The sequence below is a fragment of the Lissotriton helveticus genome, chromosome 6 (assembly GCF_964261635.1).
Source record: "Lissotriton helveticus chromosome 6, aLisHel1.1, whole genome shotgun sequence".
NCBI classification, from domain to species: domain Eukaryota; kingdom Metazoa; phylum Chordata; class Amphibia; order Caudata; family Salamandridae; genus Lissotriton; species Lissotriton helveticus.
In genome coordinates, this window is record NC_136067.1 from 884,124,979 (window position 1) to 884,144,277 (window position 19,299).

The following is a 19,299-nucleotide window of genomic DNA, read 5'->3' on the forward strand; positions in this document are numbered from 1 at the left end:
CATCTCTCCCACACTAAATGGTTCATCTGGGCTTAAATGCCGAGTTGGCAAGAACTGCGTTCCGTGGAGATAGACTGAGTATGTAGTAAGTAAAAGCCTTTTCGGGTTTATGCGCGCTGATTTATTTTTTAAAATGCTGCCCCCGCCCCCCTTCTTTTTCCCCTCTTTCTGCAGGTCACTTTGGAACATCGATTAAAAATACGAAAAAGAAAAAGGTGATCTAACGGACGAAGAGACGGGAAAAAGGCGTTCGATTATGGTGCCTACGCACCCAGAATAATACAACCAAAAATAATGTGCACTCATGATTAAGCACTTCACACTTAACTAAATAGGGAAAGGTTTAAAGAATATTTTGAGGTGAGGTTTAAACTCTAGTACACTCCGCTTGGAGGACTAGGAATGTTATCAGTGTATAGAAATTACTGCGTCCTTTCCACACCCTCATGGACCGGAAACTCAGAGCTGCCCTATTGTTCTCCCAACTGACACCAGCTGTTGTCTCAGCCTGGAAACACATTTACTAAAATGACTCGAAAATACCACCGTAAGCATTAGCCCGACCAGGTTAGTTCATGACCAATTGCCAAAGGCATAAGTGTGTAAAACAGCAAAGACCAGTAAAGGCAGCCGACAATAAAAGGAAAGAAAGGGGTAAAAAGAGCTTAGGATGCTAAGGATACGCAGCATACAGGAAGAGATCATTATGGCCAATAACGGTTATATGTCTTGTCTTGGATTTTGTATATAATACATCTACTGTCTCCCTCACCTGAGTATGTGTGTACGTAATGTATGAAGCTACGTCATCCCTCTGCCTGTGTTTCCGTATTACTTAACCCCTGTTGTTCTGTGTTGTGCGCGCACTGAATGACCCATTATTGTACACGTCTCTCTCTCTCTCTCTCTCTTTCTCTCTCCATGTCATACGTGTACCGAATGGACCATTAAGAGTGCGATCTCTCTCTCTCTCTCTCTCTCTCTCTCTCTCTCTCTCTCTCTCTTCTCTCTCTCTCTCTCTCTCTCTCACTCTCTTTTTCTCTCTCTCTCTCCAAAAGCCCCCTGTTCCCTCTTTCCTTGTATGGTGACGTTGTGCCCCCCCCGGCACAAAACTTAATTGGGTCTCCTCGAACACAAAGTGTTCGGCAAAATTGACAGGAACTAAAAACGATTGTGACTTGCCATATTACTACCTCTCCTTTCTGCAAAACGATAGAACCCGAGTTGGTAATGAAGGAAAGGACAGGTAAGACGACGGATGTCCCCTAATCTGGCCTTTTATAAGGGGACTATAACGTCAATGGCCTTCTGTTTTTCGGTTCGCTAAAAATGCAATTCCCAATGCACAGATTACTTCGCTCCTCTGCACTTAAGTGCGGATGTCCAGAGTACCCCACTTCTCCCGATCGACCCCAGCTCCCTGTCCAAAGCGTCCCCATTTCCCCCGATCAACCCCAGCTTCATGTCAGCTACCCTCGAAGCATAATTGATGACCTTGATTAACGGTCGCTCCCCAAGAAAAGCATGTTTTACATCTGCCCCCTCCCCCTTCTTCATGACGATAACGCCCCTGCTTACAAGAGTTAGCCGACCCCGGAGGGAAATGTAAGATTGTCGATACTTGGGTTAAAGGGAAGGACGAGTCTCTACATAAAGACTCGATTTTGAGTTTGATATAATACACTGTGTATAAAGGTCCAATTTCTCTCCACATACGTCACGAATGAACGCCAAACAGGTTTATGAATTCAATGGTAATGCCCTCCTACATACTCCATAAATAATGACTTCTGACTGTGACCGATGAACTTATCCCCCACCTATATAGGATTGGGGACGGAATTGAGATGTATAAATGTCTTCTCCTGCCAGTCTTTCTAAAACTTGTTTTTACCCATTCAAAGATACAATCACCGGAGGAGAGGAGCTGGACGTGACGCACAGCCTGGCCACAGATCATGAAGCACGTGTGACCGCGACCAAAGGTGGAGCCACCGAGCAACGAGACGCGGGACGAGGCACCACTCTCAAACTCGGCAGATTAAGGAATAAAGGGCTGCCTTGAAGCCCTCGATTTGCTGCCCCACTCGTGCCTGAAGTCCCCGTCCCTTTTTTGAGCCCGACTGATGGGCCTGCCTGCTCGTCATCCTTTGCTCCTTTTGGTCCCTTGATGTGCTCAAAGATCTGATCCCACTCCACCCTCACTTCCCTTGATTATTCAACAACATCACCCTTTTCGCATAAACTTTTGACTATGGAATAAGGTTTTGCCACGGAAAAAGAAAGACACGCAGGTGCCCAGCATGAGGCACCCCTAAGACAATGAGTTAAGAAACAGGACTGTGATCTAACAGCAGAGGACTGATCGCACCCTGCAACGTGTAAGGATGAATCCGAGCTGGACCTATAGCTCCACCGCCGGTGCTCAACAGCGCCAACAAACGAAGACGGAATCCGTTAAAAAGACATTGAGACGAAACCCCCTTCCTGAACTTTCTACTCACCCCCTTGACAAAATTGCTTGTATCAACTCGAACTCCTCCCTCAGCCATTTTGTATTGCTTTCTAAAATGTTTCATCGGTCACCCATGTATCTAGTTTTCCAGAGCACTGATAAGGCCCGAAGGTATCAGATTACTCTTACTGTATGTTGATGTCACCGAAGAGAAAGTCTGAACTGATTCTATAATGTTTCGAAACCTCTTTTCTTGATTGACTCCGACTAAGTATTATGCCGATCTCTAGACTTGTATGAAGAACCCAACAAATGTAAATTAACATGTATTGCATTCTGCCTATCGCATCGACTATGTAGAAATTGAACTTGCTTATGTAAAAAAAGCGGCGACTGTTGAAAATGGCAATGTATGTGTACATAAGCGGCGTTCATTTGTGTTCACTGTACCCCTTGTTGTAAGCAGAACAAATAATTACGAAACACTGACTGTGTTATCCCGCCAGCATAAGACCCATGCACACATGTACACGACAGTTATTTTAGGCACCATGGCCTCTCTGACCGTTTGCTAAACCCCCGACACCCCTCCCCGCGCGCACTGCTCATGCATCGACCACAAGACCCTCTCCCTCTGCGTGACCCTGCTCTAAAAGTAGCACTCCTGCTTGACCCACACCCCCCCCTTTCCTCCCAAGAACACCCTTCCCCTCAGCTGACAACCCCCCCCCGGCTGCACTTGACCTATCGACCCGGTCCCAAGTCCTAAGACCAAGCCTCGTGGATATACATCCCCCTTTTTTTGCCCAGCATAACAAAACCCGTGATACACCAACCGAAGTGTCCGACCTTACCACCTGACCAACCTTTGACCTGATCATCCCCTCCTGCCCTCGTGTCCTGTAGGAATGTCCAGCTGAGAGATCACAATCTCTTGTTACATTTAGGAGGGGAGGATGACATCTGAGCGACTGATATGGGAATAGGCCTGAAGCTGGGATTCCAAGCATGCCTTTCCCCTACTTTGAAGCGTCTTATTGTAATAAGGAATATTTGTGTGCCATAAACATATGTATAAAAGACGAAGCCTCAGAGAACTTGTTAGAGCACCTCCTGAAGACACTATGCGAGTGTCCGAAATGACAGGCTCTCCTCATGAGAAATAAAACTCTATTCTTGTATTCCTGCTTCCAGCGCCCGTCTCTTTATTTGGTAATCGTTCAAGATGGGAACTAAGAGGCGTCCTGCGCCAGCAGCCTGGGCATCAGGTGTGATATGGGCTGACTTTCCCACAGTAAGATCTAAGAAGACAGTCATGGAGCATGACTCGATAACAGTTCATGAAGGTATTCAGTTGTACCTTTTGGTTGAACAACCCCCATACCTTCATATGCTCCTGACCTATTTTCGTTTGGATATTTTTTACAGACTTGTTACCTCCTCACAGTGCAATGACTGGTCAAGGGAAAAAAGAACGTGTCCTTACGATGATGTGTCATTACAGTCAAATATACATTGTATTCTTTTTTGCACTTTTTATAGCCATCCAAGGAGGAAATTGATGAAACCTCTGCTTGTTTCATGGGGCTTGAGGTCATGTAGAGTGGCATATGATAAACTGAGAATTTTAGATAATGAGTACACCATTAGTTCTGTATCCTCCTTCCTGAGAGCAGTCGTGAGGTATAGAAATACGATGTAAATTGAATTTTGTTCTTATACGTCCCTAGTAGTTGGAATGTTCGCAATTTAACATGAATTTCTATATTAGCTATGAGTATTCTATTATCCTTTTATCTTTTTAAAGCTATTAACAGAGTTTTTACTTCTTTTTAAATGTTAATGAAATATGAAGTTATTTAAGCTTTATTAGACTCGTGGTTTTTAAATGTGATTTTGATCTGAATGCTTTTATGAATTTGTCTGTGCAATTCGAATAAAGCTTTTGAAATTGAATTGAAATTGTGTTGCAGGAGTGCCATGCAGGTGACATGAAAGGTTATTTGATGAACCTTCGGAGGCTCCATGCAAGTTAATACCTTGACACAGAAGTGTACCGCTTAGTGAATTTTTACAGTTATTACCGCTAAGTAATACCTCTTTTTTTCCTTCACTATAACATTTATGTGTATAGGGTAATTTCCAGGTTGACTTGATTTATCCTTTACCCAACCTTTCATACAGGCCTGCTGGTATATACTTTTGGCAATATTGAAACTGAAAAGTTGTTATCGGAATTGTAATTGTACCATGTATTATGCATTCAATGACAGGTCTCTCTGACATTGTCAATGGTAATCTCTCAAGTTTTTCAATGCTCAGAATCGTATAATCTGCTCCTTTTTGTGCCAAACTGATTTGTTTATCAGTAAGGTTAAAGATAGAAAATAATGACGTTATGTTGATTAGACGCCATGGCACGTAGCCTGAACGTAGATTTTGTAACGTCCAGCCTAGCTGTACAATAGAACGCAATTGGGACTGGCCATGTTGTAACATTAGCAAGTCCTGCTCTATTATATCAATAGCAGATGATACAATGCTGTCCAGTGAATAAATTCTGGAGGACAGAGTCGTTAACCCATTGTCTACTACAGACAGTGATTTTTCCAAATTTATACGATCAATTTCTCGTATTTTTTCTGCAGTTTCAATTTGCATTACTTTCCAAGCCTCGTTGAAAGCTGCGTATATACCAGCGTATATGAAATGTTTTTGACGCTGTTTGCGAGGTCCCAAAATGAAATCTCGCAAGTCAGCACCTTCATTAAGTAAAGTTGAGTGTTGCTTAATTTCCTTCAGTGTGAATCGCTGTAGCCATTCGAGGCATAGTTTCCCTACACTGTATGTTGTAACTATCCCTGGATGTTGTCTCTGGGAATATCTTGGGTCTGGCCTGGTGTGTTTGAACCCCTGTTTTTTGTTCAGGAATCTATCTTGACAGTTATTAGTGTCTGTGGGCCAGATCAACCATTTTTTCCAATCAGGATTTGTTCTGTTTTGGTGTCAAATATGGGATACGTCTATCTCCACATCTGTAGTGCTATTACTATCAGGTATTGGCTTTGGAATAGACGGTTTGTTTAAGTCTTTTATCTTGGCTAAGCCAAGACAGGATGTTTGCTGAATGGTGTCATTCAGGAATATTATCTGTTCTGGGATCATGCAGGCTCTAAATAATGATTCTATACCTTGTACCTGCCAGTCTTTTGTACCCCAGATGGTTTTTGTCTCAATATTATTTTTCCAAAATTTAAAACTAAGTGTAGACATTTTTTGATAAAATTTTTCAGAATAAATCAATTTAGTATTTGTCAACATGTTTTTTCAATCCTGTTTTATTTAACATTTTGTAATAAAACGTTTCTGGATCTGTGTTGTTAAACCCTGAGAAGTATGGAAATTTCTCATAAAATGTTTTTGAACTGCCTTTTGGCGGTGTGGGACAATGTTCCCATTGGTTATAAGTAAAAACATTTCTAGGATTAGCAGATTTATGCAAATAGTGATGTCCATAATGATTATAACAATACATTTCTTCATAGTTTGATGAACCCTGCAAATAATCATGTTCTGTGAATTTTGCTGACATTTCTAAATCTGACATCATATTATTAATATTTTCAAAGTCCCAATCATCAGAGAAAGCACTTGGTTTTACAAAGTCACTTAATGAAACCTTGAACTGATGTGGATATTTCAAGAGTTCAACCGGGCCATAGATTTTGTAATCCGTTTTGTCCCATGCTATACCCCCAGGTATAGGATTGGCTGTGATGTTCACTGGTGACAGTTCTCTTTTTTCAATGTGAGAAGATCTGTGAGGTTTAGGGGCCAAGTTGATGTTCTGACTTGCTGTGTCCATTGTACTATATTTTCCATCAATAAATCTACCCAAACATAAAATCATGATGAGCCAAAGTAGGAGGAAATGTACACCTAATACAATCCATAATTCAATCCATGGTGAAATCAGATATGTTTCTTTGAGTTGATGAAATAGTTCAGTCAATTTTTCTTTCAGAGTTTTGTTGCTGGCGTTTCTTCATGTTCACTTGGATCATCAGAAAAGTCATCGAAATTGATGAAGTAGCCAGATGCAGTTCTGTCAATTGTTGGAATTGCTTCCGGATTTTCATTAATCTTTGGATATGTATGTTCAGATGCTACATCATTGTAGACAGGTGTTTCTTGACGAACTGTTGCAATTTGGGTTTCAAGAGGCACAAGTTCCATGGCTTTGTTGCATAGTCCTTTTTTATTCACTGCAGGTTTATCAAAAGTGATTAGTCTCTCAGTTTGAACCTCTTGGATTGTAGCAAGATTTGGTTTTCTGCTATTTCTTGGGAGTCCACTGGGCCTACTACTTATTATTGGCAACATGATTGTGGTTTTACCAGGTCGATTGATACAACTCTGTTCTCCTTTTTACCAGCAAGGGGCGGTAGTACTACTGATCTTGTTCCGCTGACAGCTAAGACAGGTACTGCTTTTCTGTAAGAAGGCCCAAATTCCTTCTTCACCGCGATCTTTTCTCTGACTAGATCCCCAATCTTTGGAATCCAGACAGGTCTTGCTGGGACAGGTGGTTTTTCTTCAGTGGCCGTTGGCTTTAGCTTTATGTTACTTAGACTTCTTCTTGTTTCATTTAAGTCGTGTAAAACAGCCAAACGATCTTTGATGTCAAAGGATTTTTCTTTCACCACTGAAGTCTGACAATCTAAGTCCTGGATTATCATTCTAGTACCGAACAAAAGTTCGTATGGAGTGATACCTCTTAGAGAATTTCTTGGCAGATTATTAAGACTGCGTTGGACACTTGTTAGATGTTTGACCCACCCATCACCCGAACCTAATACCCTCACTGTTATAGATTGCTTTATGTCCCAGTTTTTTCTCTCCACTATCGCATTTCCCTCGGGATGGAATGGACTAGAGTACCGCAATGCAATGCCCATGCTGGTCATGGCCTCCTTGTAAGTTCGAGAGCTAAACGCAGGACCCTAGTCAGAATGTAGCATGCCAATTGCGTATGTGCAGATAAAGACTCGCAAATCTTTTATAACAGTTCTGGCGTCAGCCGAGCGCTGGGGCCTCATCTAAATGCATCTCGTCTTAATAATTATGGGATCGCCTTTTTCCATCTGGATTTTTGCGTATAGATTGCCTAAGGCTTTCTAATAAAGGTATCTGGGCTGGTGTCTCGTCCGGTTCACCACTGCAATCTCTTTTACAGTCCTGACAATTTGTTGCAAAGTTGTAAATTTGCACGTTCATCCCCGGCCACCAGTATTCTGATTGTAATTCTATTAGAGAATTCAAGATCTCTTGGTGCCTCAGACCCATTCCCATGTGTGCTTCTTGAATCAAGTAAGCTCTCCGCTTCATGTTTGGAATTACTCTATCCCCCACTCCAGGGATTTGAGCAAAAGGAATGGAGTTTGCATCAATTATGTATTTATTTCCGAGTGGATAATTTAGAGGTAACGCGGCATAGTTGCCTTCCATTGAGGCTTTTACTGCTAGTAACGTTTCACCGTCTATATGTTTTTTAGTACGCTTTTTTGTAGCTACAGAAGCCGTTTGACAGCTGCCGCTGTGGCTCTGTGAGCCAATGAATTCCCTGCAACGTGAACGCCATCACGTTGATGACTCAGTATATGTATCACGTGAGTCTTTTGTAGTTCTTTCTGCAAAAGAACTACTTGTTCCCAAAGTTTTTTATGCTTTATTGTGGCACCTGTCTCATCTTTGTAACCGTTTTTGATCCATGTCTGCATGTCATTATTGTAAGACTGGACGCAGTAATGCGAATCGCACACTATTAGTGTGGGGAATTCGCGATCAGCATTTTCAAGCGCCATCCTTAAAGATCTTTTTTCAGCTCGCTGAGCTGTACAGTTTCTGATTGATTCAGTCTTAGTGACCATCGGTCTGAATTTACCTAAGCGCCAGCGACCTTTAACAATCACGCATGCTGCATTGGAAACTTGTCTTTTCACAATGTAGTGTTGTGCAAATCTGTCTGTGTAGATTACACAGGTGTATTGTTTGAGAGGCAGAATTTCGATTGACAGAGGACATTCACTTTCGTATTCTAGATCTTCTAGTCTTTTCATTTTTGGGTCAAAAGCGTGTTTCACGTCTTCTGCAGCAAGAGAACTTTCCCATTGTATTCATTTTGGTTCTAATGCCACTGCATTTGGAATGCGTGGTCTCGTTACTGCCTCAAGGACTGATACTGCTGTTAAAACAGATATGCTTTTGCCTTGGGCTTGGGCTCTTTCTTTTGCAACAGCAGTTTGAACCGCAGTTTTTTCAGTAGAACTGAATTTAATTTCAGCTTGTGTGTACAAGTGTGATTTATAAGCTATTGGTTACGTTTCTCCCTCATTAGAGGTCAGGTACGGGAATCCGCATCATCCTGGGATGACTCGGATTACGAGGTTGCGTTCATTTGCGCGTGTTTGCAGTTTTGTTTTAATTAACATGTCTGTTTGTAATGTTCGCAAAATTTCTGTGTGTTTCTGAGTCCAATTAATTGGTTTGAAATCAGGTTTTATTAATTCGTAGAGAGGTTTAACCCTCTCTGCATTATTTAGAATGTATGTTCTTCCAAAATTCAGGAAACCTAGAATTGATTGTAAGTTCTTCAGCGTTTTTGGAGCTTGGAGTACTGCACACTTCTCTAAGAAGTTGTCTGCTAGGCTTTTGCCTTCACTTGATAATTCATATCCTAGAAACAGAACAGTTGGATGGGCAATTCGTGACTTTTTAAAGTTGAATTTATATCCTTCAGATGCGAACCCAAGTATGATGGTGTTCACTCTTTTCAAGTGTTTCTCCAGGTCGTCGTCTGTAAGATAGATGTCATCGACATAGGATAATGCCTCATCATCATACATTTGTAGTAACTCTGTTACCCTGGCTGAGAATAATCCTGGGCTATTCTTGAATCCCTGTGGGAGTCGGCAAAATTGTTTTTGCACCCCCATTGTTGAGAAAGCGGTCAAATACCTGCTTTCAGGTGCAATGTTTTGACAAAAGAAGCCATTTGAGATATCTAATGTCGTTTTATATTTTTTGCGCACGATGTTATTCATTAGTGCTGCACTGTGTGAGTTTTGTACTGCAAATGTTTTGCAGCAAGAGTTTAGGTGTCTGTAGTCCAAAACTAGATGATATGAATAGTCTTGCTTGGAGACAGGAAACAAGGATTGTTCATTTGTGAGGTGCATGTTTCAATCACCCCCTGGTATTCAAGTTGATCTAGGATCTCCCTGACTTATTTTTTAGCTTCTTGCTTAACAGGATACTGCCTCTATGCAGTTGGTTGATTTTTTAACTGAATTTTATGGTGAGGAGAATCCTCATCCCACCCTACATGATTTTTATATGATGCAGGGGCTTGGGCCACTGCCCATTTTCTTGCATATTTGTATTTTTTATGAATTGGAATTTGATTTGAGAAGGCAGGCATAATCATTTCTTCGCCATGTGGGCACTCCCTGACAAACTCTGGTGGCCAGTCTTTTTCTGCTAGAAGGATATCATAGCCTTTCGAAAGGTTATCCCAAAAGAGACCCTTTATTTTCCTAGTTTTGTCCCCCTCTATACGTAATGTTATTTCATATAATTTATGGGGTATGCTAACTCTGGTGTCTGCAGTTTCCACTTGAATGTATTTATTCGTGTCCACTGTCTCCAGAAGATTCATCAGGATCTTGCGAGCTATGGTCACTTCTGCTGCGCTTTCTAGTATTGTCTGGGCCTACTCTCCGTTTTTCAGTTGTGTCCTCAAAATCCTCGTCATGTTTTATTTTAATACTAGCTACCTTCTTTTTTGGAAATTGTAATTTTTTACTTTGATGAGCAGGTTCCTTGTCTTTGGACTTGATGTGCTCTTCCTTGTGTTCTGACTGTCCTCTTCTTTCCGATTTCTGTGAGGAAGTCTGAAAAGATCGAGAGGGACGTGTATCATTCTCTTGATATCTGTCAGGTTTTCTCAATTTATCCCTATCTCTAAGGTCGTATCTTTTCTCAGAGGGCTCCCTGTGGGGAGACGTGCTTCCTCGTTCTGGAGATCTATCTCTCCGTTGAGGAGACCTTCCTCTGGACTGAAACTGTTTTTCTCTGGGAGTGGTTTGTTTATTACCTTCCCACTTCTTTTTTGAAGTATTGAGATTATTTTTAATAAATGTTTTTTCAGGATTTTCAGTTAGTTGTGGTTTTAGTGGTTTCCCACCCAAACTATCTCTACCTAATTCTTCATAGGATTTTTCTATGATTCTGCAAGATCAAAAGGTTGTTCTGCTATATCTGTTTCTTTCAATTTCTAGCGGATCACCACAGATGCTGCTTCTCCTTTTATGTTGGCTAGTAACATAGCCGAGACTTGCTTAAAGTCTTTCAGTAATTTCATACCTAGAGTTAAAGCAGGTTCTGGACCGTATTCATTTTGAATCTGTCTTAGTACATCTGGTATAACCGCTATAGACGGAACACCATGTGTTTTTGTGTAAATCGAAGCAAAGACTGTGCCCCAAGTGTCACAGTCCTCCACATGTGGTGCGATCCCCATTGGAAGACAGATAGTCAGAATTCTGTGTTTTTCATTAGGAGTAGTATCAGGAAATACTGCCTCTATTTGAGTAATTTTTTGAGCTAACCAGAATGGAATTTGTTCCTGTTTTGCGGGTATTTTGCCAATGGCTGATTGTATATTCTGTGGTGTGATTTTATTTGTGTTCCCCTGTTGAGGGGTGTGTTGTGCAATTTTTATTGCTGGTTGGACTGTTGAAGTCCGCATGACATATTGGACCAATTGTCTATGTATTTTAATGAGTTGTTTTAGCTGAGCTAAAAGTTCTAGGTCTGACATTTTTTCAATGTCTGGATGTGGTGTATAGCTGGCTAGAACCGGCCATGTGGCTCCTGGTTTACCTAGTGGACCGAGCCTGGTGATGTGATTTTAATGTTTTAGGGTGCCATTAAACCAGAGCAGGTGCTCTTGGTATGTTAGTGGGATTTCAACGTCCTCGATAGGAGCATATTCATCTGGAGATTCCTCTATTTTGTAATAGTGGAAATCTTGTGTCACAGCGTGTGCTGCTGGAAAATGTATCCATGAATAGAATACCTCTGTCTGCTGATATTCATGGGCCTCTACCACAAAAATGACTGTACCACCTCTTGGTGATAGTCCATTTTCTATAAGTTTAAGAGTTATAGTTCTTCTTACGTTTACCGGAATGATTATAACATTCGGTTCATCATTTTGGAGACTTGTGTCATCCGCTAAAAGTTCAATCAATCAATCAATCACGACATTTATAGCTATTCTAGCTTTCTCTCTTTCATCGTCACTTTCCACCTTTTTTCTGACAGAAAGTTTTGTTTGCAGAGCAAGTTTCAAGGAAACAAAGATTAGGTGCAAAATATTTTGGAACACTGTATCCTTCAACGTTGACTAAACCAAAAACTAATACATAGGATTCTCATCCTACTAAGTTCCGGCGGATATTAACCTTTCACCCACTCCAGACGTCTTTTGGAGTTTTTACGGGAAAAAGGGGTTTGTGTGAAAAAGCACGACTGAGTTACTCTAGTATCTAGTGTTAAATTATCGCCTTACCAAACGTTGGGCGCCATGTATAGTAGTTCCTATATTCCCAATAGGCTCTGCGCATTGGAATAACATAAACGATAGTTTAGACGTAGGACTGAGGTCATCTAGGTCTCTACTGAATATGTTAGACTTAATTATGAATGCCAGCTAGCTCAGAGGTCACTAGAAACTTTCTCGAGTAAACAGGAAGGAGTTTACTTTCCTGAATAGACAAGAAGGGATTAGCTTCTGACAACCGCATTAACATGACAACTTTGCTCCCTCCAGAATAAGGAGTATATCTCCAGAGTCGTGTGAAAACAATAGACAGCTATTTCACTCAGTCAATCGTGCATGCTTAGTTTCACCAGAGTGCAGAGAAGTAGAGAGACGGGCGTTTTCAATAAAAGTTGTTATTTATTGAGCCGTCCTCTTTCTCGGGCAAGAGAAGTCAATTGCCGTAATTGCAATACTTGCCATAAAGTAAAGTGCGTACAGTAAAAGAAGTATTATGAAATAATACTGTAAAAGCATTTATATGGTTTCTGAGCCATATGATACTTAAAACGGATAAAATATATACATACATAAAATCATTGACTAAACGTACTCAACTGGTGCTTCTAAGATACGCCTACCCCGGTGTACCTAACCTAAGCCTAGTACGTGGGAAGGAATAAATGAGCTGCAGTTTAAGTTAAGTTAGTTTTTGCCAAGAATCTGAATCAAGAATTCTCTTAAGGATTTAGTCAGCTCCGTACCTTGGTTATAGAATGAAGGAGGTCTTGTATCTCGTTATCTGGACTCGATTTCCCAGAAACCCGCAAGGGTGACTGGAAACACTGGAGCTGGATTTCTCGGCAGGAGAAAAAACAGCGTCTCTCTCAGTGCGTTAAATGAGAGGGTCGGCTTCCTTCGGCTCTCGCATCAGCTGGGCTTCGGGCAAGTAGATAGCCGCTCTGCTCCAAACCACCATGTGTTTGCTTAAGGTAACATGGGTATATTTATACCTGGAAGGTGCCGAGTTTGACGTAAGGTTGGACATAAGACGTCATAAGAACTTACAGTTCTTTCTGGACTCCAGGAGTTCTTGCACAAATTAAAACAAAAGCAGGTGGATTTCCCGGGCTGCTGGAGGCTTGGTTTGTTTAAAGAACATGTTGTACTTTCTAGGAGTCTATGGGAGTAGCCTTGCTGTATTTGGACTGCATTGGCTATGAATTAATATGGATATGATTCTTATGCCTTTATAAGGTTATGTTTTGTTATAACCACATAAGGGCACGAATCGGGAATATTTAAATAGGGTCCTAGATACATTCACAACAACGTAGCCTGAACGGAGATTTTGCAACGTCCAGCCTAGCAGCATTATAGAACATAATTGAGAATGGCCATGTTGTAACATTAGCAAGTCCTGCTCTATTATGTCAATTGCAGAGGATACAATGCTGTCCAAAGAATATATTCTGGAGGACAGAGTCGTTAACCCACTACAGAGAGGCTTTTCTCTAAATTAATACGATCAATTTCTCGTATTCTTTCTGCAGTTTCCATTTGCGTTATTTTCCAAGCTTTGTGGTACGCAGCATATATACCGGCATATATGACACATTTTTGACGTGGTTTGCGAGGCTCCATTAAGAAATCTCGCAAATCATTGCCTTCTTTAAGTAAAGATAAGTGTTGTTTGATTTGTGGAAGGCATAGCTTTCCTACACTGTAAGTAGTAACTATACCTCGATGTTGTCTCTGGGAGTATCTTGGATCTGGCCTATTCACTGTGAACCCCTGTGTTTTGTTCAGGAATCTATCTTGACAGTTATTCGTATCTGTGGGCCAGATTAACCATTTTTTCCAATCAGGATTAGTTCTGTTCCGTTTTAAAATATAGGGTATGTCTACCTCCTCTTCTGTAGTATCATCACTGTCAGATGTGGGTTTAGGTATAGACGGTTTGTTTAAATCTTTTATCTTAGCCATGCCAAGACAAGAAGTTTGTTGAACAGTGTCATTTAAAAACATTATTTGTTCTGGTATAATGCAGACTCAGAAATGGGCTTCTAAACCTTGCACCTGCCAGTCTTTTGTGCCCCAGACAGTTTTTGTCTCGATGTTGTCTTTGCAAAAGTCAAAACCTAATGTAGACAGCTGAGCATAAAAGTTTGCAGAATAAATTTGTTTAGTATTGGTCAACATTGTTTTCATTTCTGTCTTATTCTCATTTTTAAAATGAAACGTTTCTGGATTTGTAACATTAAACCCTGAGAAGTACGAAAACTTTTTATAAAATGTTTTTGAGCTGCCTTTTGGCGGCGTTGGACAATGTTCCCATTGATTGTAAGTAAAAACATTCCTAGGGCTTGCAGATTTATGCAAATAATGGTGACCATAATGATTAAAACAATACATTTGTTCATAATCTGATGAACCTTCTAAGTATTCATGTTCTGTAAATTTAGCTAACATTTCGAAATCTGTCATAATGTTATTAACAGTTTCAAAGTCCCAATCATCAGAAAATGTGCTGGGTGAGACAAAGTCAGTTGAAACCTTGAACTGGTGTAGAATCTTCAGCAGTTCCACCGGGCCATAGATGTCATAATCAGTTCTGTCCCATGCTATACCACCAGGTTTAGGAACGGCTGTGATTTTCACTGATGACAGGTCTCTTTTTTCACGATGAGATGATTTGTGAGGTTTCAGGACCAAGTTGATTTTCTTACTTGCTGTGTCCATGGTACTGTATTTTCCATCAATCATCCTTCCCAAACTTAACACCAGTTTGAGCCAGAGCAGGAGGAAAAGTACACCTAGCACAATCCAAAATTCAACCCATTGTGAAACCAGATATGTTTTCCAAGTTGATGAAAGAGTTCTGTTATTTTTTCTTTGAAAGTTTTATTTTGCTGGCTTATCTTCAGGTTCACTGGGATCCACGGAGAATGTATCAAAGTTTATGAAATAGCCAGAGGCAGTTCTGTCAATTGTTGGAATTGCATCAGGATTGTTATTAATCTTTGGAGTTGCTTCTTCCTTTGTCATATTTGTATAGTTAGACACTACATCATTGTAGACAGGTGTTTCTTGACGAACTGTTATTTGGGTATCCAGAGGCACAAGTTCCATGGCTTTGTTGCATAGTCCTTCTTTTCTTACTGTAGGTTTATCAAAGGTGATAAGTCTTTCAGTTTGAATCTCTTGGATTGTAGCAAGATTTGGTCGTCTGCTACATTTTGGGAGTCCACTTGCCCTACTACTTATTATCGGCCAAATGATTGTGGTTTGACCAGGTTGATGGACACAACTCTGTTCTCCCTTTTACCAGCAAGGGGCGGTAGTACTACTGATCTTGTTCCTTGGATTGCCAAGATAGGTACTGCTTTTCTTTAAGAAGGCCCAAATTACCACGATCTTTTCCCTGACTAGATCCCCAATCTTTGGAATCCAGAAAGGTCTTGCTGGGACAGGTGGTTTTTCTTCAGTGCTTGTTGGCTTCAGTATTGTGTTACTCAGACTTCTTCTTGTTTCATTTAAATCCTGTAAGACAGCCAAATGATCTTTGACATCAAAGGCTTTTTGTTTCACCACTGAAGTTTGACAATCGAGGTCTTCGATTAACTTTCTAGTACTAAACAGTAATTCATACGGAGTGTTTCCACCCAGAAAATTTCTTGGCAGATTGTTAAGACTAAGTTGGACACATTAGATGTTTGACCCACCCATCACCCAAACCTAATACCTTAGCTGTTATGGATTGCTTTATGTCACATTTTTTTCTTTCCACTACCGCAATACCCTCAGGATGAAAGGGACTAGAATACCGCAATGCAATGCCCAAGCTAGCCATGGCCTCCTTGTAAGCTCGAGAGCTAAACGCAGGACCCTGGTCAGAGTGTAGCGTGCCGATTGCGTATGTGCTGATAAAGACTCGCAAATCCTTTATAACAGTTCTGGCGTCAGCCGAGCGCTGGGGCCATATCCAAATAAATCTTGTACTAGTAGTTGTGGGAACGCATCCGTCCATTATGACGTTTGTGTGTAGATAGTCTAATGCTGTCTAACAATGGTATCTGAACTTGGCTGGCTGTACTGTAGTCAGGTATCTGGTGGCTTTCGCTGCTGCGATCTCTTTTGCAGTTAGGGCAATGAAATTTATTTATTGGACAGTCTTCTTTCTCAAGCATAAGAAATGTACTGCTACAATCGTAATACCGTTTATAAAGTACACAGCATATAATACGAAAAGTATCATAAAGTAGTACTGTAAAAGCATGATATGGTTTCTAAGCCATAAGTTTGCCTAAAACATATAAAATACATAGAGTGATAAAATAATGACTAAAAGTACTCAACTGGTGCTTCTAAAATACACCTACCCCAGTGTACCTAACCTGAGTCTAGTACAAGGGAAGAAGTAAGTGAGGAGTAGCTTAGGTTTATTATTTCTCTGTCAAGAATCTATCCAGGAATTCTCTAAGGGTCTAATCAGCTCTTGTATCTCTATCTTAGGACTCGATTTCCCAGAAACCCGCAAGGGTAGCCTGGAAACACTGGAGCTGGATTTCTCGGTAGAAGAAAAAACAGCGTCTCTCAGTGCGTCAGCTGGAGGGTCGGCTTCCTTCGGCACTTACTGCTGCAGGGCGTCGGGCAAGTAGTAAGTCGATCTGCTCCAAACCACTGTGGGGTTGTCTGGGCAAATCTAGGCATATTTATACTTTGAAGGTGCCGAGTTTGACGTGTGATTGGACTTAATAACGTCATCAAAGACTCAGTTCTTCGAAAAGTCCACGATTTCCTCGTTAAATTAGTATTCAAGTCCCTAGCTGCTGAAGGCGGGTTTCTCTAAGAAATCGTTGTTGATTCTTGGAATTTAGTGGAAGTAGCCATGCCGTATTTGGGCTGCATAGACTCAGTCTAAATATGGTGATGATTTCTATGCCTATACAAGGATCGAACACTCTATACCTATTTAAGGGCATGAATCGCAAAAAATGACACTAGAGTCCTAGATTCATTTACAAGTTAACCTTGGTCTTAGTGCTAAATCATTCATTCTCATTCTTAAATTCTGAAGAACTCTCCCATTAAACGTACCATGTTCTGGAAAAGCTAGAACTCCATCACCTTTTGTATTTTCCATCCAATTCTCCAACCATACACAAGTATGATATGCTCTTTCCATCATCATAAAGGGAGCAGGTGTCTTAGGTGGTGGAATAGGAATTCCCTCTCTAGTCAACACAGGCTTATCTTTCTTAAAGAAATTCTTAATTTTTTTTATTAAAGAAATGTTTCTCTTTTCTCCATATATTCTAGATGAATGATATATGAAAGACTACTCTGCAAACCCTTGAACTCTAATATCTGTGCGACTCACACCAGTAGTAAAATCAGAATCCAACATACAATTCTTTTTCAGCCAATCCTCGCGCTTTTTCTATCTATTTAACTAATCAGACTCAGGCTCACGCTCACGGTCTGACCAATGATGTCAGTTTTGCTCCTTACTACGGACCCCTCCTTTACAATCTGCTTCTGTCTCACGCCCACTGTTTCAGCCAATCCCAGTCTGGCTCTCTGTGATGTCACCACAACTCCAGCGACTGACCCTCCCTACACAAGGTAATACGAAAACGTATTTCTTTACTTTCCTTTAATATAAATTCAGTAATTAACAACATAAAAACATTCGCTACTCTGCCTGTTCTACTAAAAGAAATGTAGATTTTCGACTTATTATGGAGTCTCAGAATTGCTCCTTCTCCTCTTGCAATTAAAACCCCTGTTTACTCTTTATTCAAGCTCAGGAGAACCTGTTACTCCTTCAGTGTTACCCCTACTGGGAAATAAGACCAAGGTTTTGCCAGCAAACGCTCTGCTATCACTCACACTCTGCTTTGGTACGAAATAGTCCCTAGGTTAATACTGCCAGCCCTGTGTAGCTTCTCAGTATTATTCCAACAAACGAGTAATCTCACTGCAGTGTGGCTTCTGTCACCACCCGCTATTCAATTCCCCTGGATTTTCCGGACAACATAAAACAAGACGCTAGCTCTTTTGTTAAACATAAATCAATAATCAATATTTATCACTAAACTAGTCAATAATAACCATAACTCTGCTACCAGAAAACTGATCCAGCGGCGTACCAATAACAACAGATACTCCACTACCTTATACTCACCTGGGCCCATAACACACACAGAAATTGAGTAAACCGCTGGAGTCAAAGATTATAAAACGTACAATGCTCAAGATTAGTTATTTAATACTCCTAACTAACTTTTCACTAATAAAAAAGTTATTTTCTGTAGTCGATGGACCATTATATTATCTAGTTGATGGTGATAACTAACACTAATTCTATCTTTATATATTTAAAGTAAATAACCACAGACCGTGGAAGTTTTAAAATCTTTATCTAAATTAAATGCATGTGAACCACTCAAAATTGCAGTCCAGTCACCATCATTCATAGGATAGAGAATGCAATGAAATCATCAAACAAATATACCACAGACTTACTCAATGAACGATGTCTAAAGAAAAGGCGAGGATAGAGAGAAAAGAACATCTAGAAATAACATGAAAATATAATTACCAAGAATGGTAAAGGGCAGGGAAGGGTCCCCCGGGATAGGTTAAGTGACAAAGGCTTCAGGACAGGAATCAGGACAGGATATATAATCTCTCTAGAATACAGACTGTTGCATTGCACCCCTCTCTGACACTCTCTTCCTCCTTGAGATTCTTTCACGATCTTTTGTCTAACCCAACTTAGGGGCCGATTATGATGGCGGACGGACCTGAGTCCGTCCGCCACCATAGAGTAGGAGGGACCGTCCGCAGGGGCAGCGGCGGTCCCTCCGTACAAATTAGGATGTGACCGCCACCCTGGCGGTCACATCCTGTATTTTTAACATTGCGGCAGGTGCTGCTTGAAGCAGCACCCTCCGCAATGTTAAAAATGTAAGGTGTGCATTTGCATGCACAAAGCGGCAGGCAGCGCGCGGTGCCTGCCGCTTTGTGCACGCAAATGCAGGGGGGTACCATAGGTACCCCCCATGTGCACTCCCCACCCCCCTTCACCCCTGGGGGCCGCGGGCCCCCAAACAAAAATATGTATGCCCTTGCACGGTGGAAATGCCGCAGTGTAAAGGCATGTTACTCTAGACATCCTAATATGGCTGGCGGTGTCTGATAGACACCGCCAGCCATGTTAGTGCTTTTCCGC